Source organism: Rhea pennata, chromosome 5, assembly GCF_028389875.1.
Source record: "Rhea pennata isolate bPtePen1 chromosome 5, bPtePen1.pri, whole genome shotgun sequence".
Taxonomy (NCBI): Eukaryota; Metazoa; Chordata; class Aves; order Rheiformes; family Rheidae; genus Rhea; species Rhea pennata.
This window is the reverse complement of record NC_084667.1, coordinates 140,343-163,462: the sequence shown is the minus strand read 5'-3', so window position 1 is coordinate 163,462 and position 23,120 is coordinate 140,343.

Genomic DNA, 23,120 nt, shown 5'->3' with positions numbered 1-23,120 from the left:
TCCGCATTGCGGTACTGCACCCGCAGACGGGGCCGCGCATGCGCACTGCCTGCCCCGCTCTCTGCTGCCCTCAAATGTCCGCATTGCGGTACTGCACCCGAAACGGGGCCGCGCATGCGCACTGCCTCCCCTGCTCTCTGCTGCCCTCGCCTGTCCGCATTGCGGTACTGCACCCGAGACGGGGCCGCGCATGCGCACTGCCTCCCGCCCCGCTCTCTGCTGCCCTCAAATGTCCGCATTGCGGTACTGCACCCGAAACCGCGCCGCGCATGCGCACTCCCTTCGGCCCGCTCACTACTGCCCTCAAATGTCCGCATTGCGGTACTGCACCCGTAGACGGGGCCGCGCATGCGCACTGCCTCCCGCCCAGCTCACTACTGCCCTCGCCAGTCCACATTGCGGTACTGCACCCGTAGACGGGGCCGCGCATGCGCACTGCCTCCCCCCGCTCTCTGCTGCCCTCGCCTGTCCGCATTGCGGTACTGCACCCGTAACCGGGCCGCGCATGCGCACTCCCTTCGGCCCGCTCTCTGCTGCACTCGCCTGTCCGCATTGCGGTACTGCACCCGAGACGGGGCCGCGCATGCGCACTCCCTTCGGCCCGCTCTCTGCTGCCCTCAAATGTCCGCATTGCGGTACTGCACCCGTAGACGGGGCCGCGCATGCGCACTGCCTCCCCCGCTCTCTGCTGCCCTCGCCTGTCCGCATTGCGGTACTGCACCCGAGACGGGGCCGCGCATGCGCACTGCCTCCCGCCCCGCTCTCTGCTGCCCTCAAATGTCCGCATTGCGGTACTGCACCCGAAACCGGGCCGCGCATGCGCACTGCCTCCCGCCCCGCTCTCTGCTGCCCTCAAATGTCCGCATTGCGGTACTGCACCCGAAACCGGGCCGCGCATGCGCACTCCCTCCCGCCCCGCTCACTGCTGTTCTCGCGGGTCCAGAAGCCAGTACTGCCGCCCCCCCCCGGCCTCCCCTGCGTGCGGAGAATACCGCCGGCAGCAGACGCGCGCACTGCCGCGCCTCTCCGCTCTTTCGGCCGCAGGTAAGCGCACGGGCCCGGCTCCTCGCCCCTTCCCGGTGCTCATGGACCGGTAGCGCAGGGCGCTTCTCCTTATCGCTGCTCCCTGGGGTCGCGGGGACGGCCAGTGCCGCCCCGGAGCTGCTCCGCGCTACTCTCGCACCGGAGCGGCCCCGGAGCCCGCTCGCTGATGCCCGTCGGTTTCTCGGGCACGGGCAGAGCAGCCTCGGGGCGCTCGCCGCTCGGGGCGAGCCCCGCGGGGCCGCGGCGCCCTGCGGCTCGCACGCGGGAGCCGCGAGAGCGCCGCCCCGGCTCTCGCCTCCTCCCCGCTCCCGCCGCCCCTCCCGCCGCGGCCGCGGCCGCAGCCGGCGCATGCGCGGTGCTCGACCGCCGGGCCGCTGCTGCGGCTGCGCCCGGTTGGCGGGCGGCGCATGCGCGGCGCCGGGGAGCAGCATGGCGGCGAGCAGGGACGGAGCTTTCGCGCGGCGGCGGCGGGCTGAGGCTGCCTGAGGTGGAGGAGCGGGGGGGTGCCCGTGAGGCGAGCGCGCCCCTTCGGGTGGCCGCGGGTGTCGGGCTGCCGCCTGCTCGCTGAGGCCGTGGCTGCGCGGAGGCGGCGGTGCGGGGCTCGGGGCGGCGGGGGCTGGGGCCCGGCTCGGCCCCGCCGGGAGCGCCGGGCGGGGTCTGCGCGGCGCCGCGTGTGCCGCAGCGCGGGTCCGACCCCCCCCTCGCCACGTGTCGCCTTTAGGGCCCCGGCTCCTGCCCAGCTGCTCGGGGCGCAGCCCGGAGGAGCGGGGCCGCAGGCGGGCCCCGGAGCGCTGCTGAGTCCCGGGAGGCTTGAACCCTCTGCGCCAAAGCGGCCGAGGGAGAACTCGGGTCGGGCGCGGTGAGCGCAGCCCCAAGTCATTCGCTTGAGAAGCGTGGCCGGGCAAGCGGGCGGATGGGTAGAAGAAAGAGGCTCCCAGAGCCTCCTGAGGCCCCCGCCCCCAGCCAGGCACAGCCTGAGAAACGTTGACGGGTGACGGCACAGCTGCCAAACCGATTTTTTCCCTCTCTTCGCCTGAGCCGCCTCTCGGAACTCTCTGTAGGCGCAAGATGCGGCTGGTCTGGGATAACTGCGCTGTGCGCAATGCTTCAGGGGAGCGTTAACATGAAACTGCAGGCTAAGGAGTCGCCTAGTAAAATAAAAGGCTCGGGAAAAGCCTAAGAGAGCACTGATGGGCCCTGGGAAGCCCCAGGGATGCTACAGAAAAGAGCCTGGCTTTTTTTCAGGCACCTCCTCAGAGCAGAGAAATGGCTTACCCCAGCCTGCGGGAGAATGGGTGCTATTAATAACAGCCTTTCCTTACCACGGGCATTGCGAAAGCAGAAGGGACTAGAGAGGATGCGTAGCAGGTTATGGACTCTCTGCAAAGTTTAAGCGAACAACAGTCCCCTCTTAAAGTAGAACCGGTTTTGTCCTAAGTAATAGATGAACGTGGCTGAGAGTAACGTGAAGAGAAGCGGTTGCGTCTGTCACCCTCGGGGCCTCGGGGAAGTAGTGTCTAAAACCCGGTACCCTCGTGGCTTCATCAGCCTTCTCGGTCTGTCTGGCAGGGTAGTCCCCGGAAGGGGGCATCTCCAAGAGAAGCGGCTAGACCCAGCGACCCAGCCGTTCGCTTTGGTCGCCACCTGTGAGGCGAGCATCCGAGCGCAACGGGAGTCCGGGAGCTGTATCGAGAAGGTAATAGGTCTGAAAGAGAGACCGGCACGTCGAGTGCTGTCGCTCTTCCGTGTAGTTAAGGGCCGAGAGAATTCTCGGTTAAGCGCGTGCGTGCAAGGCTTTGAGAAAGGATGCGGAGCAGTAACGATAATACCGAAGCGGAATAAAAACAAGGTTTCACGGAAGGCGGCGTAGGTAAGTGTCAGGTGATGCGCCTGCCTGTCTAATAACCTAGCCCTGTTGGCTGTATGCAGCGTTTCCAAACAGTTTACCCTGTACTGTGTGATACAAAGTGCTGTATTAAGCCCTTTCCTTTCGGGGGGGGGGGGGTGGGGGGGGGAGGGAGGGAGGGAGAAAAAAAAAACAGGGACACAGTAAAGAGAAAAAGAACGCGCGTAAATCTAAGCCTTTCGTTGCCAGCAAAATGCCAGTTTCTCTCTTTGTTACAGAGCTGGAACCAACGACAGCAAATGCTCTCGGAGAGGGAAGCCGGACGAACGGCGTGTAGGGGATTAATACCCAAGGGACGGGGTTGAAACGAGGAGGCAGAAACGCAGCGGACCCTCGGTATCCCCAGCAGCTGCCAGGGTAGCGGCAGGTGTTCCGCCACGGGCAAGTCAAGGTAACTCCCGACAGTGACTGTTAGTTATTTTGGCCTCCCGGAGGCAGCGCCGAGGCCCAAGCAAGCCGTTCCTACCCCGTGGGTATCGCTAGCGGCATCTGCCTTAGTTTTGCTTTGGTCGTTTCTATTTTGTTTTGTTATCGCACGCGCGTGGATAGAAGGGGAAAGGCGTGACGCTTTTGAGGTTAATTGGCGCGGCCGAAGTAGAAGAGACCAGGAAAACGTAAGCAAGCTGAAGTAATAAAATCAACCGGGACCGGCTGAGAGCTGTCCCCGTCTCCCCCAAAGGAAAACCCGTTCCTCCCGACTAGGCAGGATCGCCGTTAAGAGCGATCGGAATAATAGGTCACCAACGTGTAACGGGAGGCCTGTGCAGCTCCCAAACAAGTCTGCTCCGTACGTGTATTTCTGGGTGCGTGACTTTGTATGTCTACAAAACGTGCTCTTTTAAAAGCTGCAGGGCAGCAAATCGTTATCTTCGGGGAACGATGGTGAAGCGGCCAGAGTTACGGGAGAGGGAGAGAGAGAAAGAGAGAAAAGGAAAGAGGGGGAGAGGGGAAAACAGAGAGAGAGGGAGAGAGAGAGAAAGCGTGCGCCCTGTAAAACGAAGAGGTCGTTTTCGGAGGGCTCAGTTAGCGCAACCCGCAGCTAGTTACCTGGCAATGGCATCTGGGGGAGGAGGAAGCCCGTAGGTGGAGGAGACGTTAAAGCCTTGTGGAATGAATTAGCATCTCCTGCCCGCAAATTCCTAGGACAAGGCGAGCCTTTTCCAGTAATGCTTTCCGCATCTGGTGACTCTGTGGGAGCAGCACCGTCAGAAAAGAGCGGTAAGGGAAAGCGGGTGCCAACGGCACCGTCCTCGCGTCCCCTTTGGGGCCGGAACGCAAATTCTCTGGCTGTGAGAAAGACCGTTTAGCAGCGCCCTGGGCTGTAACTGTCTGCGATACTTCTCCCTTTGACAGCACAGAGGCGGTCCGACGCACTCAGATCCCTCTAAAGTGGAAACGCCAGGCCTAGGACTAGACAGCAGGGGATCATCTGTCCGAGCGGCACGATGAGCACTAACCTTAACGAGCAGGGGGTTACTGTGCGGGTGTTACAGGAAGGGGATGTTGCGCGTGTCTGCGTTGACCGAGGGGCAGAGCACGTTGCGCCCAAAAATGCGGACAGAGAAGGTTTCTGACAGATTAATCTCTAGCGGCTACTTAGTCTAACTTCCCTTTCGCAGCAAACCCGAGTGTCGTCGTAGCCCCCAGAGCAGGGCTGGGGGAAGCGGTACCTGCGGGTTGCGCGTTCTCGTTTACCTTGCGCGCGTGCGCGCGCGCGTGTTTGCGTTAGAGCTGCTTTTGTGCTTAGAAGCACCTTTGGATTCTTACGATTTTCCGCAGAGCTTTGCTTTGCTCCGTACTTTCGTAGGGTGATGGATTTTACGGTGCCTGCGTCGACAGGTGCTGGCTGGCTAAGTTGTAATGTCCCGAGGGAGACCCTTAGGCAAGGCCGAGGCGCTCGGGGAGGGAGCCTGCCGGAAGAACGTCGCCCGGGAGGGGTCGGCGGCCTCGAGCTGTAGGCGCTGACGCGCGTGGCTCGTTCTGTCGGACGCAGAGAGGTTGCGGAAACTTTAGCTCGGCTTTACGCCGTACGGCGGTAGTATTTTTGTGTTTCTAAATTGCGTTAATCCTCGGCATTCTGAACAGCAGGGAACGACGACGGGCCGTCGTGAAGAACTGCAGGCTGCCGCCCTCCGACCTCGGCAGGTGACGCGCCGAGAGCAGCCGGGAGAATCCGAATGCCGGTCTTGGCGAGTTCTCTGCCTGTTGCTGACGAGGAGCCTTTGACAGTAGGAAGGTTGGCAGCGTCCGTACCCGAACCGTGGAGTAGTAAGCTGCAGTTCACGGACCAGCAGAGGAGGCGGGGGGCGGGGGGGGCGGGGGGGGGGGATAGGGGGATAGTGACCGGTTGAAGGGGTTGATTGCACGGACTCCTGATAGGTTCTGATCAGAAGATGTTTATCCATGTCAGAAGGCAAAATATATCTATCGATACAGTAAGCACGAGTTGTGCACGCGACACACACAGCGCGGTGATTGGGTATACAGCGACAAGCACGCGCTCCAGCTGCTAAAGCGATTGGTTATGTCCCTTGATACAGTTTTCTCACAAGCAGACACCACGGTTATCTGCTTGGCTCATATTCTGCGTTCTTGTTCTGTTTCTCACAGCACACCTGCTTCTAGTCTCAGTTGAAGGACGGGTCGCCTAGCTCAGCGTCTAACAAACCCCACAACCGGTGGCCCGGTCGCTATGGCGCTGCTGTTGCTAGCAGAGCCACCAGGTCTGTGTGAAGCCTTAGGTGCCTGCGTGGAGCAGTGTTTTGGTCTGCTCACCTGGAAGAAGCAGCGAGGCCTAAAACAAGACTTTGTTGCGGCTACGTGGGTAAGCTGCGACCCCACGTGTCTTTGCCTTGCTTTGCTGCCTCATGTCGTAAGAGCGACTTGGGAATAAAAACCGCTTACGGGGGTGCTTAAGGGAGGATCTGCGTTCTGCCCGGCTTAGGGAGCTATAGCGAAAGCTTGGGGAGGGAGGGGAGGGGAGGGAGGAGCACTGAACTGAGAATCTCCCAGTGACCTCGGTGGCTTGATTTGTTTGCAGGACAGTGGTCTGAGGGTGGGGGCGGTCTGGGAGAGTTTCAAACAGGACAGGAAAGAGCAAGGAGGGTTTGAGAGCGTGGACGAACCAGGTGCCCAGGGTACTGAAGTTGTTAAGGGCTGAGAGCATTTGGGGTTAAGCATCTGAAAGGGGCTAGCGCACGGGGAATAGTCAAATGCCGTGACGGAACGCAAGGCTCCTCTCCAGCCTGGGCCTGTGCGTGCGCCCCGGCTCTTGCGGACGCCCCGGAGCTGTAGGCAAACAGGCGAGCAGCCCGGCAGGCGAGCGGGCTCGGAGCGTGGCGAGGGCTGTCCGTGCTGTGCGGATCCGTCCGCTTCCGTTCCCCGTCTCCTCGTCCAGCCCGCCCTCCTTTGGGTTTGTAACCTTCCCCTGCACCCAGCGTTCGGCTCTGCGCGCAGACCTCAGGGCTGGGCTTCGTGCGGCCCAGGCCCGTGCCACCGAGACCGGCGATGGGACGGGCGAGCCGAGCGCTGTGCGGCGGGCGAGCCGAGCGCTGGGCAACGAGCGTCCTGCAGGGCTCTAGCCTGGCGCAGGGCAGAAGCGCGCAGACAGGCGAGCTCAGGCATCGTCCTCTCCGTTCTCAGAGCTGAGTGCTCTCCCTGAAGGCGAAAGCGGAAGGGGTAGGTCGTCGGCTACTCGGACACCTGCCGCGTCAAGGGCGGCAGCGGGAGCTGACCCTTCCCCGACGGACGGACGCCGGTGAGGACTCTTTGGGTGTCACAAGGTAAGGGAAAGCGTGCCGGCGTCCAGCTCGGTGGCTGGCTCGCTCCCAGGTGGTGTTTCTGCACGGCAAAACAATAAACGGTTGCTTTAATTCTTTGCGCTCGTGCCTGTGGTTCTGGCTGTGCCTTTGCCATGAGGACGATGCCCGGGGGGAGAGGGTTACGCGTTGCGCCTGGGGCCCGCAGCCGGCGGCCGAGCCCCTTGCGCTTCGGAGCGCCTGCGGTTCCCGGGGAGCTCGGTGCCGTTGACGGGGCCGTGGGGAATCGCCCTTGCGTGGCCTGGACCCTCGGGACTCTGGGCGGGGGGCGATCCCCATCGTGGTGGGGGCAGCCAGGGCCCCTCCAGGGCCGCTGCGTGCCTGGAGCTGGGAGCGCCCGTGGGAACGGGGAGAGCCTGCGGGCGCCGTGCCGTCAGCCGCGCTGAGCCCTGTGAGGTGCCTGATGGTGTGCCCCCGAGGCCCTTTGTTTGTGTTTTGGTTTGCCCCAGAGCCCCGCGTTTGCCCTCTGGTACCCTCAGGAGCCTTCAGTTCACGGTTTGGGCTGCCCCCAAGGCCCCCGTGTGCCTCGGGGCCCTGCGTTTGCTTTGCGGCCCGCGCCAGAGTTCTCCGTTTAGCTTTGTCGTCTGCCGCAGAGTTTGGCGAGTGCCCCCCAGGGCCCTCCTCCTGCCTTTCGGTGCCCCCAGAATCGTTCCGTTTGCTCTGTCGTCGCCTTTTCTCTACCTTTGTGGCCCCCACAGGTCCCGCTCGGTTCCCTTGTGCCCCGAGCGCTCCCTTTTGCTCCCCGTGCGCTCCGGGGCTCTGCCTTGAGCTTTCAGGGAGCCGCTCCCGGGAGCGGGGGTGCCTCTGGTGCCCTGGGAGCCCCCGCCGGGGCTGAGGGCCGTTGCTGCCGCCCCCTTGCCGACAGGCTGCGGCTGCGGGAGCCGGGGCTGGGAGGCGGCCCGGGGGGGGCCGCTGCTGGCGATGGCGGGGGTGGGCCCTGGCCAGGAGCGGAGCAGCGTTTGGGGCGAGCTGGCGCCGGGGCCGGTCCGGGAGCTGGGAACCGGGGTGCGGAGCAGCACCCGCTGGAAGCGGCAGGGCGGCTGCAGCGCGGAGGAGGTGAGGGGTGTCAGGGGGGTCGGTCTGCGCCGCGGGTCCGGCGCGTGGCCCCGCGGATGGGAACGTGCGGGGCGGGGGGGGGGGCACAAGCGGTGCGCGCTGCCGGGGGGGGGTGGAAGAGCGGCGCACCGAGGCTGCGGGAGGGCAGGGGGTGCGCCGGGGCTGCGGAGGGCGGGGAGAAAGGGGGTGCGCGCGGGGGTGGGGGGGGGCGCAAGAGGGGGCGTCTTGGGCCAGCTGGGGATCGCGTGTGGGAGCGGGAGGAGGGAGCTGAGGGGAAGCCCTAGGCAGGATTGCGGGGAAGGGGCGGAGGCGGTGTCGGAACTGCCGCGGGTCCGGTCGCGGGAGCGCCGGAGGGTATTGGGGGACGGCGCGGGACGGGCCGGCCGTAGGGCCAAAGTTATTGGAGCGTTGCGCGGCAGCCGCGCGGCACGCCGGGAGCGGTAGTCTTCCGACACTGGGCTTCCGGTGCGCCATCTTCGTGCCGCGCGGCACGCCGGCAGCGGTAGTTCTTTCGCCGCTGCGCTGCCGCGCGGCCATATTGCTCAGGCGCTCGTTACTGCGGGGCAGCGCATGCGCACTGCGTTCCGCCGTACTCACTGCTGCCCTCGCCCGTCGATAAGGCGGTATTGCAACAGATATGGCAGGCGCCCGCGCACTGCGTTCCGCCGCGCTCACCGCTGCCCTCGAGGGTCGGAAAAAAAGCAGGCGCGCACCTGAGGCGGGAAAGCGCCTACGCCCTGCCCGCTGCAGTGCTCGTTACCGTCCCCTCGTTTCGAGAGTGCTCGACTGCACCCGAAACGGCGCCGCGCATGCGCACAGCCTCCCGCTCCGCTCTCTGCTGCCCTCGCCTGTCCGCATTGCGGTACTGCACCCGAAACCGGGCCGCGCATGCGCACTCCCTTCGGCCCGCTCTCTGCTGCCCTCGCCTGTCCGCATTGCGGTACTGCACCCGAGACGGGGCCGCGCATGCGCACCGCTTCCCGCCCCGCTCTCTGCTGCCCTCAAATGTCCGCATTGCGGTACTGCACCCGAAACCGGGCCGCGCATGCGCACTCCCTTCGGCCCGCTCACTACTGCCCTCAAATGTCCGCATTGCGGTACTGCACCCGTAGACGGGGCCGCGCATGCGCACTGCCTCCCGCCCCGCTCACTACTGCCCTCAAATGTCCGCATTGCGGTACTGCACCCGTAGACGGGGCCGCGCATGCGCACTGCCTGCCCGCTCTCTGCTGCCCTCAAATGTCCGCATTGCGGTACTGCACCCGAAACGGCGCCGCGCATGCGCACTCCCTTCGGCCCGCTCTCTGCTGCCCTCAAATGTCCGCATTGCGGTACTGCACCCGAAACGGCGCCGCGCATGCGCACTCCCTTCGGCCCGCTCACTACTGCCCTCAAATGTCCGCATTGCGGTACTGCACCCGTAGACGGGGCCGCGCATGCGCACTGCCTCCCGCCCAGCTCTCTGCTGCCCTCGCCTGTCCGCATTGCGGTACTGCACCCGCAGACGGGGCCGCGCATGCGCACTGCCTGCCCCGCTCTCTGCTGCCCTCAAATGTCCGCATTGCGGTACTGCACCCGAAACGGGGCCGCGCATGCGCACTGCCTCCCCTGCTCTCTGCTGCCCTCGCCTGTCCGCATTGCGGTACTGCACCCGAGACGGGGCCGCGCATGCGCACTGCCTCCCGCCCCGCTCTCTGCTGCCCTCAAATGTCCGCATTGCGGTACTGCACCCGAAACCGCGCCGCGCATGCGCACTCCCTTCGGCCCGCTCACTACTGCCCTCAAATGTCCGCATTGCGGTACTGCACCCGTAGACGGGGCCGCGCATGCGCACTGCCTCCCGCCCAGCTCACTACTGCCCTCGCCAGTCCACATTGCGGTACTGCACCCGTAGACGGGGCCGCGCATGCGCACTGCCTCCCCCCGCTCTCTGCTGCCCTCGCCTGTCCGCATTGCGGTACTGCACCCGTAACCGGGCCGCGCATGCGCACTCCCTTCGGCCCGCTCTCTGCTGCACTCGCCTGTCCGCATTGCGGTACTGCACCCGAGACGGGGCCGCGCATGCGCACTCCCTTCGGCCCGCTCTCTGCTGCCCTCAAATGTCCGCATTGCGGTACTGCACCCGTAGACGGGGCCGCGCATGCGCACTGCCTCCCCCGCTCTCTGCTGCCCTCGCCTGTCCGCATTGCGGTACTGCACCCGAGACGGGGCCGCGCATGCGCACTGCCTCCCGCCCCGCTCTCTGCTGCCCTCAAATGTCCGCATTGCGGTACTGCACCCGAAACCGGGCCGCGCATGCGCACTGCCTCCCGCCCCGCTCTCTGCTGCCCTCAAATGTCCGCATTGCGGTACTGCACCCGAAACCGGGCCGCGCATGCGCACTCCCTCCCGCCCCGCTCACTGCTGTTCTCGCGGGTCCAGAAGCCAGTACTGCCGCCCCCCCCGGCCTCCCCTGCGTGCGGAGAATACCGCCGGCAGCAGACGCGCGCACTGCCGCGCCTCTCCGCTCTTTCGGCCGCAGGTAAGCGCACGGGCCCGGCTCCTCGCCCCTTCCCGGTGCTCATGGACCGGTAGCGCAGGGCGCTTCTCCTTATCGCTGCTCCCTGGGGTCGCGGGGACGGCCAGTGCCGCCCCGGAGCTGCTCCGCGCTACTCTCGCACCGGAGCGGCCCCGGAGCCCGCTCGCTGATGCCCGTCGGTTTCTCGGGCACGGGCAGAGCAGCCTCGGGGCGCTCGCCGCTCGGGGCGAGCCCCGCGGGGCCGCGGCGCCCTGCGGCTCGCACGCGGGAGCCGCGAGAGCGCCGCCCCGGCTCTCGCCTCCTCCCCGCTCCCGCCGCCCCTCCCGCCGCGGCCGCGGCCGCAGCCGGCGCATGCGCGGTGCTCGACCGCCGGGCCGCTGCTGCGGCTGCGCCCGGTTGGCGGGCGGCGCATGCGCGGCGCCGGGGAGCAGCATGGCGGCGAGCAGGGACGGAGCTTTCGCGCGGCGGCGGCGGGCTGAGGCTGCCTGAGGTGGAGGAGCGGGGGGTGCCCGTGAGGCGAGCGCGCCCCTTCGGGTGGCCGCGGGTGTCGGGCTGCCGCCTGCTCGCTGAGGCCGTGGCTGCGCGGAGGCGGCGGTGCGGGGCTCGGGGCGGCGGGGGCTGGGGCCCGGCTCGGCCCCGCCGGGAGCGCCGGGCGGGGTCTGCGCGGCGCCGCGTGTGCCGCAGCGCGGGTCCGACCCCCCCTCGCCACGTGTCGCCTTTAGGGCCCCGGCTCCTGCCCAGCTGCTCGGGGCGCAGCCCGGAGGAGCGGGGCCGCAGGCGGGCCCCGGAGCGCTGCTGAGTCCCGGGAGGCTTGAACCCTCTGCGCCAAAGCGGCCGAGGGAGAACTCGGGTCGGGCGCGGTGAGCGCAGCCCCAAGTCATTCGCTTGAGAAGCGTGGCCGGGCAAGCGGGCGGATGGGTAGAAGAAAGAGGCTCCCAGAGCCTCCTGAGGCCCCCGCCCCCAGCCAGGCACAGCCTGAGAAACGTTGACGGGTGACGGCACAGCTGCCAAACCGATTTTTTCCTCTCTTCGCCTGAGCCGCCTCTCGGAACTCTCTGTAGGCGCAAGATGCGGCTGGTCTGGGATAACTGCGCTGTGCGCAATGCTTCAGGGGAGCGTTAACATGAAACTGCAGGCTAAGGAGTCGCCTAGTAAAATAAAAGGCTCGGGAAAAGCCTAAGAGAGCACTGATGGGCCCTGGGAAGCCCAGGGATGCTACAGAAAAGAGCCTGGCTTTTTTCAGGCACCTCCTCAGAGCAGAGAAATGGCTTACCCCAGCCTGCGGGAGAATGGGTGCTATTAATAACAGCCTTTCCTTACCACGGGCATTGCGAAAGCAGAAGGGACTAGAGAGGATGCGTAGCAGGTTATGGACTCTCTGCAAAGTTTAAGCGAACAACAGTCCCCTCTTAAAGTAGAACCGGTTTTGTCCTAAGTAATAGATGAACGTGGCTGAGAGTAACGTGAAGAGAAGCGGTTGCGTCTGTCACCCTCGGGGCCTCGGGGAAGTAGTGTCTAAAACCCGGTACCCTCGTGGCTTCATCAGCCTTCTCGGTCTGTCTGGCAGGGTAGTCCCCGGAAGGGGGCATCTCCAAGAGAAGCGGCTAGACCCAGCGACCCAGCCGTTCGCTTTGGTCGCCACCTGTGAGGCGAGCATCCGAGCGCAACGGGAGTCCGGGAGCTGTATCGAGAAGGTAATAGGTCTGAAAGAGAGACCGGCACGTCGAGTGCTGTCGCTCTTCCGTGTAGTTAAGGGCCGAGAGAATTCTCGGTTAAGCGCGTGCGTGCAAGGCTTTGAGAAAGGATGCGGAGCAGTAACGATAATACCGAAGCGGAATAAAAACAAGGTTTCACGGAAGGCGGCGTAGGTAAGTGTCAGGTGATGCGCCTGCCTGTCTAATAACCTAGCCCTGTTGGCTGTATGCAGCGTTTCCAAACAGTTTACCCTGTACTGTGTGATACAAAGTGCTGTATTAAGCCCTTTCCTTTCGGGGGGGGGGGGGGTGGGGGGGGGAGGGAGGGAGGGAGAAAAAAAAAACAGGGACACAGTAAAGAGAAAAAGAACGCGCGTAAATCTAAGCCTTTCGTTGCCAGCAAAATGCCAGTTTCTCTCTTTGTTACAGAGCTGGAACCAACGACAGCAAATGCTCTCGGAGAGGGAAGCCGGACGAACGGCGTGTAGGGGATTAATACCCAAGGGACGGGGTTGAAACGAGGAGGCAGAAACGCAGCGGACCCTAGGTATCCCCAGCAGCTGCCAGGGTAGCGGCAGGTGTTCCGCCACGGGCAAGTCAAGGTAACTCCCGACAGTGACTGTTAGTTATTTTGGCCTCCCGGAGGCAGCGCCGAGGCCCAAGCAAGCCGTTCCTACCCCGTGGGTATCGCTAGCGGCATCTGCCTTAGTTTTGCTTTGGTCGTTTCTATTTTGTTTTGTTATCGCACGCGCGTGGATAGAAGGGGAAAGGCGTGACGCTTTTGAGGTTAATTGGCGCGGCCGAAGTAGAAGAGACCAGGAAAACGTAAGCAAGCTGAAGTAATAAAATCAACCGGGACCGGCTGAGAGCTGTCCCCGTCTCCCCCAAAGGAAAACCCGTTCCTCCCGACTAGGCAGGATCGCCGTTAAGAGCGATCGGAATAATAGGTCACCAACGTGTAACGGGAGGCCTGTGCAGCTCCCAAACAAGTCTGCTCCGTACGTGTATTTCTGGGTGCGTGACTTTGTATGTCTACAAAACGTGCTCTTTTAAAAGCTGCAGGGCAGCAAATCGTTATCTTCGGGGAACGATGGTGAAGCGGCCAGAGTTACGGGAGAGGGAGAGAGAGAAAGAGAGAAAAGGAAAGAGGGGGAGAGGGGAAAACAGAGAGAGAGGGAGAGAGAGAGAAAGCGTGCGCCCTGTAAAACGAAGAGGTCGTTTTCGGAGGGCTCAGCTAGCGCAACCCGCAGCTAGTTACCTGGCAATGGCATCTGGGGGAGGAGGAAGCCCGTAGGTGGAGGAGACGTTAAAGCCTTGTGGAATGAATTAGCATCTCCTGCCCGCAAATTCCTAGGACAAGGCGAGCCTTTTCCAGTAATGCTTTCCGCATCTGGTGACTCTGTGGGAGCAGCACCGTCAGAAAAGAGCGGTAAGGGAAAGCGGGTGCCAACGGCACCGTCCTCGCGTCCCCTTTGGGGCCGGAACGCAAATTCTCTGGCTGTGAGAAAGACCGTTTAGCAGCGCCCTGGGCTGTAACTGTCTGCGATACTTCTCCCTTTGACAGCACAGAGGCGGTCCGACGCGCTCAGATCCCTCTAAAGTGGAAACGCCAGGCCTAGGACTAGACAGCAGGGGATCATGTGTCCGAGCGGCACGATGAGCACTAACCTTAATGAGCAGGGGGTTACTGTGCGGGTGTTACAGGAAGGGGATGTTGCGCGTGTCTGCGTTGACCGAGGGGCAGAGCACGTTGCGCCCAAAAATGCGGACAGAGAAGGTTTCTGACAGATTAATCTCTAGCGGCTACTTAGTCTAACTTCCCTTTCGCAGCAAACCCGAGTGTCGTCGTAGCCCCCAGAGCAGGGCTGGGGGAAGCGGTACCTGCGGGTTGCGCGTTCTCGTTTACCTTGCGCGCGTGCGTGCGCGCGTGTTTGCGTTAGAGCTGCTTTTGTGCTTAGAAGCACCTTTGGATTCTTACGATTTTCCGCAGAGCTTTGCTTTGCTCCGTACTTTCGTAGGGTGATGGATTTTACGGTGCCTGCGTCGACAGGTGCTGGCTGGCTAAGTTGTAATGTCCCGAGGGAGACCCTTAGGCAAGGCCGAGGCGCTCGGGGAGGGAGCCTGCCGGAAGAACGTCGCCCGGGAGGGGTCGGCGGCCTCGAGCTGTAGGCGCTGACGCGCGTGGCTCGTTCTGTCGGACGCAGAGAGGTTGCGGAAACTTTAGCTCGGCTTTACGCCGTACGGCGGTAGTATTTTTGTGTTTCTAAATTGCGTTAATCCTCGGCATTCTGAACAGCAGGGAACGACGACGGGCCATCGTGAAGAACTGCAGGCTGCCGCCCTCCGACCTCGGCAGGTGACGCGCCGAGAGCAGCCGGGAGAATCCGAATGCCGGTCTTGGCGAGTTCTCTACCTGGTGCTGACGAGGAGCCTTTGACAGTAGGAAGGTTGGCGGCGTCCGTACCCGAACCGTGGAGTAGTAAGCTGCAGTTCACGGAGCAGCAGAGGAGGCGGGGGGCGGGGGGGGCGGGGGGGGGGATAGGGGGATAGTGACCGGTTGAAGGGGTTGATTACACGGACTCCTGATAGGTTCTGATCAGAAGACGTTTATCCGTGTCAGAAGGCAAAATATATCTATCGATACAGTAAGCACGAGTTGTGCACGCGACACACACAGCGCGGTGATTGGGTATACAGCGACAAGCACGCGCTCCAGCTGCTAAAGCGATTGGTTATGTCCCTTGATACAGTTTTCTCACAAGCAGACACCACGGTTATCTGCTTGGCTCATATTCTGCGTTCTTGTTCTGTTTCTCACAGCACACCTGCTTCTAGTCTCAGTTGAAGGACGGGTCGCCTAGCTCAGCGTCTAACAAACCCCACAACCGGTGGCCCGGTCGCTATGGCGCTGCTGTTGCTAGCAGAGCCACCAGGTCTGTGTGAAGCCTTAGGTGCCTGCTTGGAGCAGTGTTTTGGTCTGCTCACCTGGAAGAAGCAGCGAGGCCTAAAACAAGACTTTGTTGCGGCTACGTGGGTAAGCTGCGACCCCACGTGTCTTTGCCTTGCTTTGCTGCCTCATGTCGTAAGAGCGACTTGGGAATAAAAACCGCTTACGGGGGTGCTTAAGGGAGGATCTGCGTTCTGCCCGGCTTAGGGAGCTATAGCGAAAGCTTGGGGAGGGAGGGGAGGGGAGGGAGGAGCACTGAACTGAGAATCTCCCAGTGACCTCGGTGGCTTGATTTGTTTGCAGGACAGTGGTCTGAGGGTGGGGGCGGTCTGGGAGAGTTTCAAACAGGACAGGAAAGAGCAAGGAGGGTTTGAGAGCGTGGACGAACCAGGTGCCCAGGGTACTGAAGTTGTTAAGGGCTGAGAGCATTTGGGGTTAAGCATCTGAAAGGGGCTAGCGCACGGGGAATAGTCAAATGCCGTGACGGAACGCAAGGCTCCTCTCCAGCCTGGGCCTGTGCGTGCGCCCCGGCTCTTGCGGACGCCCCGGAGCTGTAGGCAAACAGGCGAGCAGCCCGGCAGGCGAGCGGGCTCGGAGCGTGGCGAGGGCTGTCCGTGCTGTGCGGATCCGTCCGCTTCCGTTCCCCGTCTCCTCGTCCAGCCCGCCCTCCTTTGGGTTTGTAACCTTCCCCTGCACCCAGCGTTCGGCTCTGCGCGCAGACCTCAGGGCTGGGCTTCGTGCGGCCCAGGCCCGTGCCACCGAGACCGGCGATGGGACGGGCGAGCCGAGCGCTGTGCGGCGGGCGAGCCGAGCGCTGGGCAACGAGCGTCCTGCAGGGCTCTAGCCTGGCGCAGGGCAGAAGCGCGCAGACAGGCGAGCTCAGGCGTCGTCCTCTCCGTTCTCAGAGCTGAGTGCTCTCCCTGAAGGCGAAAGCGGAAGGGGTAGGTCGTCGGCTACTCGGACACCTGCCGCGTCAAGGGCGGCAGCGGGAGCTGACCCTTCCCCGACGGACGGACGCCGGTGAGGACTCTTTGGGTGTCACAAGGTAAGGGAAAGCGTGCCGGCGTCCAGCTCGGTGGCTGGCTCGCTCCCAGGTGGTGTTTCTGCACGGCAAAACAATAAACGGTTGCTTTAATTCTTTGCGCTCGTGCCTGTGGTTCTGGCTGTGCCTTTGCCATGAGGACGATGCCCGGGGGGAGAGGGTTACGCGTTGCGCCTGGGGCCCGCAGCCGGCGGCCGAGCCCCTTGCGCTTCGGAGCGCCTGCGGTTCCCGGGGAGCTCAGTGCCGTTGACGGGGCCATGGGGAATCGCCCTTGCGTGGCCTGGACCCTCGGGACTCTGGGCGGGGGGCGATCCCCATCGTGGTGGGGGCAGCCAGGGCCCCTCCAGGGCCGCTGCGTGCCTGGAGCTGGGAGCGCCCGTGGGAACGGGGAGAGCCTGCGGGCGCCGTGCCGTCAGCCGCGCTGAGCCCTGTGAGGTGCCTGATGGTGTGCCCCCGAGGCCCTTTGTTTGTGTTTTGGTTTGCCCCAGAGCCCCGCGTTTGCCCTCTGGTACCCTCAGGAGCCTTCAGTTCACGGTTTGGGCTGCCCCCAAGGCCCCCGTGTGCCTCGGGGCCCTGCGTTTGCTTTGCGGCCCGCGCCAGAGTTCTCCGTTTAGCTTTGTCGTCTGCCGCAGAGTTTGGCGAGTGCCCCCCAGGGCCCTCCTCCTGCCTTTCGGTGCCCCCAGAATCGTTCCGTTTGCTCTGTCGTCGCCTTTTCTCTACCTTTGTGGCCCCCACAGGTCCCGCTCGGTTCCCTTGTGCCCCGAGCGCTCCCTTTTGCTCCCCGTGCGCTCCGGGGCTCTGCCTTGAGCTTTCAGGGAGCCGCTCCCGGGAGCGGGGGTGCCTCTGGTGCCCTGGGAGCCCCCGCCGGGGCTGAGGGCCGTTGCTGCCGCCCCCTTGCCGACAGGCTGCGGCTGCGGGAGCCGGGGCTGGGAGGCGGCCCGGGGGGGGCCGCTGCTGGCGATGGCGGGGGTGGGCCCTGGCCAGGAGCGGAGCAGCGTTTGGGGCGAGCTGGCGCCGGGGCCGGTCCGGGAGCTGGGAACCGGGGTGCGGAGCAGCACCCGCTGGAAGCGGCAGGGCGGCTGCAGCGCGGAGGAGGTGAGGGGTGTCAGGGGGGTCGGTCTGCGCCGCGGGTCCGGCGCGTGGCCCCGCGGATGGGAACGTGCGGGGCGGGGGGGGGGGGCACAAGCGGTGCGCGCTGCCGGGGGGGGGTGGAAGAGCGGCGCACCGAGGCTGCGGGAGGGCAGGGGGTGCGCCGGGGCTGCGGAGGGCGGGGAGAAAGGGGGTGCGCGCGGGGGTGGGGGGGGGCGCAAGAGGGGGGCGTCTTGGGCCAGCTGGGGATCGCGTGTGGGAGCGGGAGGAGGGAGCTGAGGGGAAGCCCTAGGCAGGATTGCGGGGAAGGGGCGGAGGCGGTGTCGGAACTGCCGCGGGTCCGGTCGCGGGAGCGCCGGAGGGTATTGGGGGACGGCGCGGGACGGGCCGGCCGTAGGGCCAAAGTTATTGGAGCGTTGCGCGGCAGCCGCGCGGCACGCCGGGAGCGGTAGTCTTCCGACACTGGGCTTCCGGTGCGCCATCTTCGTGCCGCGCGGCACGCCGGCAGCGGTAGTTCTTTCGCCGCTGCGCTGCCGCGCGGCCATATTGCTCAGGCGCTCGTTACTGCGGGGCAGCGCATGCGCACTGCGTTCCGCCGTACTCACTGCTGCCCTCGCCCGTCGATAAGGCGGTATTGCAACAGATATGGCAGGCGCCCGCGCACTGCGTTCCGCCGCGCTCACCGCTGCCCTCGAGGGTCGGAAAAAAAGCAGGCGCGCACCTGAGGCGGGAAAGCGCCTACGCCCTGCCCGCTGCAGTGCTCGTTACCGTCCCCTCGTTTCGAGAGTGCTCGACTGCACCCGAAACGGCGCCGCGCATGCGCACTGCCTCCCGCTCCGCTCTCTGCTGCCCTCGCCTGTCCGCATTGCGGTACTGCACCCGAAACCGGGCCGCGCATGCGCACTCCCTTCGGCCCGCTCTCTGCTGCCCTCGCCTGTCCGCATTGCGGTACTGCACCCGAGACGGGGCCGCGCATGCGCACCGCTTCCCGCCCCGCTCTCTGCTGCCCTCAAATGTCCGCATTGCGGTACTGCACCCGAAACCGGGCCGCGCATGCGCACTCCCTTCGGCCCGCTCACTACTGCCCTCAAATGTCCGCATTGCGGTACTGCACCCGTAGACGGGGCCGCGCATGCGCACTGCCTCCCGCCCCGCTCACTACTGCCCTCAAATGTCCGCATTGCGGTACTGCACCCGTAGACGGGGCCGCGCATGCGCACTGCCTGCCCCGCTCTCTGCTGCCCTCAAATGTCCGCATTGCGGTACTGCACCCGAAACGGCGCCGCGCATGCGCACTCCCTTCGGCCCGCTCTCTGCTGCCCTCAAATGTCCGCATTGCGGTACTGCACCCGAAACGGCGCCGCGCATGCGCACTCCCTTCGGCCCGCTCACTACTGCCCTCAAATGTCCGCATTGCGGTACTGCACCCGTAGACGGGGCCGCGCATGCGCACTGCCTCCCGCCCAGCTCACTGCTGCCCTCGCCTGTCCGCATTGCGGTACTGCACCCGAAACGGGGCCGCGCATGCGCACTGCCTCCCCTGCTCTCTGCTGCCCTCGCCTGTCCGCATTGCGGTACTGCACCCGAGACGGGGCCGCGCATGCGCACTGCCTCCCGCCCCGCTCTCTGCTGCCCTCAAATGTCCGCATTGCGGTACTGCACCCGAAACCGCGCGGCGCATGCGCACTCCCTTCGGCCCGCTCACTACTGCCCTCAAATGTCCGCATTGCGGTACTGCACCCGTAGACGGGGCCGCGCATGCGCACTGCCTCCCGCCCAGCTCACTACTGCCCTCGCCAGTCCACATTGCGGTACTGCACCCGTAGACGGGGCCGCGCATGCGCACTGCCTCCCCCCGCTCTCTGCTGCCCTCGCCTGTCCGCATTGCGGTACTGCACCCGTAACCGGGCCGCGCATGCGCACTCCCTTCGGCCCGCTCTCTGCTGCACTCGCCTGTCCGCATTGCGGTACTGCACCCGAGACGGGGCCGCGCATGCGCACTCCCTTCGGCCCGCTCTCTGCTGCCCTCAAATGTCCGCATTGCGGTACTGCACCCGTAGACGGGGCCGCGCATGCGCACTGCCTCCCCCGCTCTCTGCTGCCCTCGCCTGTCCGCATTGCGGTACTGCACCCGAGACGGGGCCGCGCATGCGCACTGCCTCCCGCCCCGCTCTCTGCTGCCGTCAAATGTCCGCATTGCGGTACTGCACCCGAAACCGGGCCGCGCATGCGCACTGCCTCCCGCCCCGCTCTCTGCTGCCCTCAAATGTCCGCATTGCGGTACTGCACCCGAAACCGGGCCGCGCATGCGCACTCCCTCCCGCCCCGCTCACTGCTGTTCTCGCGGGTCCAGAAGCCAGTACTGCCGCCCCCCCCGGCCTCCCCTGCGTGCGGAGAATACCGCCGGCAGCAGACGCGCGCACTGCCGCGCCTCTCCGCTCTTTCGGCCGCAGGTAAGCGCACGGGCCCGGCTCCTCGCCCCTTCCCGGTGCTCATGGACCGGTAGCGCAGGGCGCTTCTCCTTATCGCTGCTCCCTGGGGTCGCGGGGACGGCCAGTGCCGCCCCGGAGCTGCTCCGCGCTACTCTCGCACCGGAGCGGCCCCGGAGCCCGCTCGCTGATGCCCGTCGGTTTCTCGGGCACGGGCAGAGCAGCCTCGGGGCGCTCGCCGCTCGGGGCGAGCCCCGCGGGGCCGCGGCGCCCTGCGGCTCGCACGCGGGAGCCGCGAGAGCGCCGCCCCGGCTCTCGCCTCCTCCCCGCTCCCGCCGCCCCTCCCGCCGCGGCCGCGGCCGCAGCCGGCGCATGCGCGGTGCTCGACCGCCGGGCCGCTGCTGCGGCTGCGCCCGGTTGGCGGGCGGCGCATGCGCGGCGCCGGGGAGCAGCATGGCGGCGAGCAGGGACGGAGCTTTCGCGCGGCGGCGGCGGGCTGAGGCTGCCTGAGGTGGAGGAGCGGGGGGTGCCCGTGAGGCGAGCGCGCCCCTTCGGGTGGCCGCGGGTGTCGGGCTGCCGCCTGCTCGCTGAGGCCGTGGCTGCGCGGAGGCGGCGGTGCGGGGCTCGGGGCGGCGGGGGCTGGGGCCCGGCTCGGCCCCGCCGGGAGCGCCGGGCGGGGTCTGCGCGGCGCCGCGTGTGCCGCAGCGCGGGTCCGACCCCCCCTCGCCACGTGTCGCCTTTAGGGCCCCGGCTCCTGCCCAGCTGCTCGGGGCGCAGCCCGGAGGAGCGGGGCCGCAGGCGGGCCCCGGAGCGCTGCTGAGTCCCGGGAGGCTTGAACCCTCTGCGCCAAAGCGGCCGAGGGAGAACTCGGGTCGGGCGCGGTGAGCGCAGCCCCAAGTCATTCGCTTGAGAAGCGTGGCCGGGCAAGCGGGCGGATGGGTAGAAGAAAGAGGCTCCCAGAGCCTCCTGAGGCCCCCGCCCCCAGCCAGGCACAGCCTGAGAAACGTTGACGGGTGACGGCACAGCTGCCAAACCGATTTTTTCCCTCTCTTCGCCTGAGCCGCCTCTCGGAACTCTCTGTAGGCGCAAGATGCGGCTGGTCTGGGATAACTGCGCTGTGCGCAATGCTTCAGGGGAGCGTTAACATGAAACTGCAGGCTAAGGAGTCGCCTAGTAAAATAAAAGGCTCGGGAAAAGCCTAAGAGAGCACTGATGGGCCCTGGGAAGCCCCAGGGATGCTACAGAAAAGAGCCTGGCTTTTTTTCAGGCACCTCCTCAGAGCAGAGAAATGGCTTACCCCAGCCTGCGGGAGAATGGGTGCTATTAATAACAGCCTTTCCTTACCACGGGCATTGCGAAAGCAGAAGGGACTAGAGAGGATGCGTAGCAGGTTATGGACTCTCTGCAAAGTTTAAGCGAACAACAGTCCCCTCTTAAAGTAGAACCGGTTTTGTCCTAAGTAATAGATGAACGTGGCTGAGAGTAACGTGAAGAGAAGCGGTTGCGTCTGTCACCCTCGGGGCCTCGGGGAAGTAGTGTCTAAAACCCGGTACCCTCGTGGCTTCATCAGCCTTCTCGGTCTGTCTGGCAGGGTAGTCCCCGGAAGGGGGCATCTCCAAGAGAAGCGGCTAGACCCAGCGACCCAGCCGTTCGCTTTGGTCGCCACCTGTGAGGCGAGCATCCGAGCGCAACGGGAGTCCGGGAGCTGTATCGAGAAGGTAATAGGTCTGAAAGAGAGACCGGCACGTCGAGTGCTGTCGCTCTTCCGTGTAGTTAAGGGCCGAGAGAATTCTCGGTTAAGCGCGTGCGTGCAAGGCTTTGAGAAAGGATGCGGAGCAGTAACGATAATACCGAAGCGGAATAAAAACAAGGTTTCACGGAAGGCGGCGTAGGTAAGTGTCAGGTGATGCGCCTGCCTGTCTAATAACCTAGCCCTGTTGGCTGTATGCAGCGTTTCCAAACAGTTTACCCTGTACTGTGTGATACAAAGTGCTGTATTAAGCCCTTTCCTTTCGGGGGGGGGGGGGTGGGGGGGGGAGGGAGGGAGGGAGAAAAAAAAACCAGGGACACAGTAAAGAGAAAAAGAACGCGCGTAAATCTAAGCCTTTCGTTGCCAGCAAAATGCCAGTTTCTCTCTTTGTTACAGAGCTGGAACCAACGACAGCAAATGCTCTCGGAGAGGGAAGCCGGACGAACGGCGTGTAGGGGATTAATACCCAAGGGACGGGGTTGAAACGAGGAGGCAGAAACGCAGCGGACCCTCGGTATCCCCAGCAGCTGCCAGGGTAGCGGCAGGTGTTCCGCCACGGGCAAGTCAAGGTAACTCCCGACAGTGACTGTTAGTTATTTTGGCCTCCCGGAGGCAGCGCCGAGGCCCAAGCAAGCCGTTCCTACCCCGTGGGTATCGCTAGCGGCATCTGCCTTAGTTTTGCTTTGGTCGTTTCTATTTTGTTTTGTTATCGCACGCGCGTGGATAGAAGGGGAAAGGCGTGACGCTTTTGAGGTTAATTGGCGCGGCCGAAGTAGAAGAGACCAGGAAAACGTAAGCAAGCTGAAGTAATAAAATCAACCGGGACCGGCTGAGAGCTGTCCCCGTCTCCCCCAAAGGAAAACCCGTTCCTCCCGACTAGGCAGGATCGCCGTTAAGAGCGATCGGAATAATAGGTCACCAACGTGTAACGGGAGGCCTGTGCAGCTCCCAAACAAGTCTGCTCCGTACGTGTATTTCTGGGTGCGTGACTTTGTATGTCTACAAAACGTGCTCTTTTAAAAGCTGCAGGGCAGCAAATCGTTATCTTCGGGGAACGATGGTGAAGCGGCCAGAGTTACGGGAGAGGGAGAGAGAGAAAGAGAGAAAAGGAAAGAGGGGGAGAGGGGAAAACAGAGAGAGAGGGAGAGAGAGAGAAAGCGTGCGCCCTGTAAAACGAAGAGGTCGTTTTCGGAGGGCTCAGTTAGCGCAACCCGCAGCTAGTTACCTGGCAATGGCATCTGGGGGAGGAGGAAGCCCGTAGGTGGAGGAGACGTTAAAGCCTTGTGGAATGAATTAGCATCTCCTGCCCGCAAATTCCTAGGACAAGGCGAGCCTTTTCCAGTAATGCTTTCCGCATCTGGTGACTCTGTGGGAGCAGCACCGTCAGAAAAGAGCGGTAAGGGAAAGCGGGTGCCAACGGCACCGTCCTCGCGTCCCCTTTGGGGCCGGAACGCAAATTCTCTGGCTGTGAGAAAGACCGTTTAGCAGCGCCCTGGGCTGTAACTGTCTGCGATACTTCTCCCTTTGACAGCACAGAGGCGGTCCGACGCGCTCAGATCCCTCTAAAGTGGAAACGCCAGGCCTAGGACTAGACAGCAGGGGATCATCTGTCCGAGCGGCACGATGAGCACTAACCTTAACGAGCAGGGGGTTACTGTGCGGGTGTTACAGGAAGGGGATGTTGCGCGTGTCTGCGTTGACCGAGGGGCAGAGCACGTTGCGCCCAAAAATGCGGACAGAGAAGGTTTCTGACAGATTAATCTCTAGCGGCTACTTAGTCTAACTTCCCTTTCGCAGCAAACCCGAGTGTCGTCGTAGCCCCCAGAG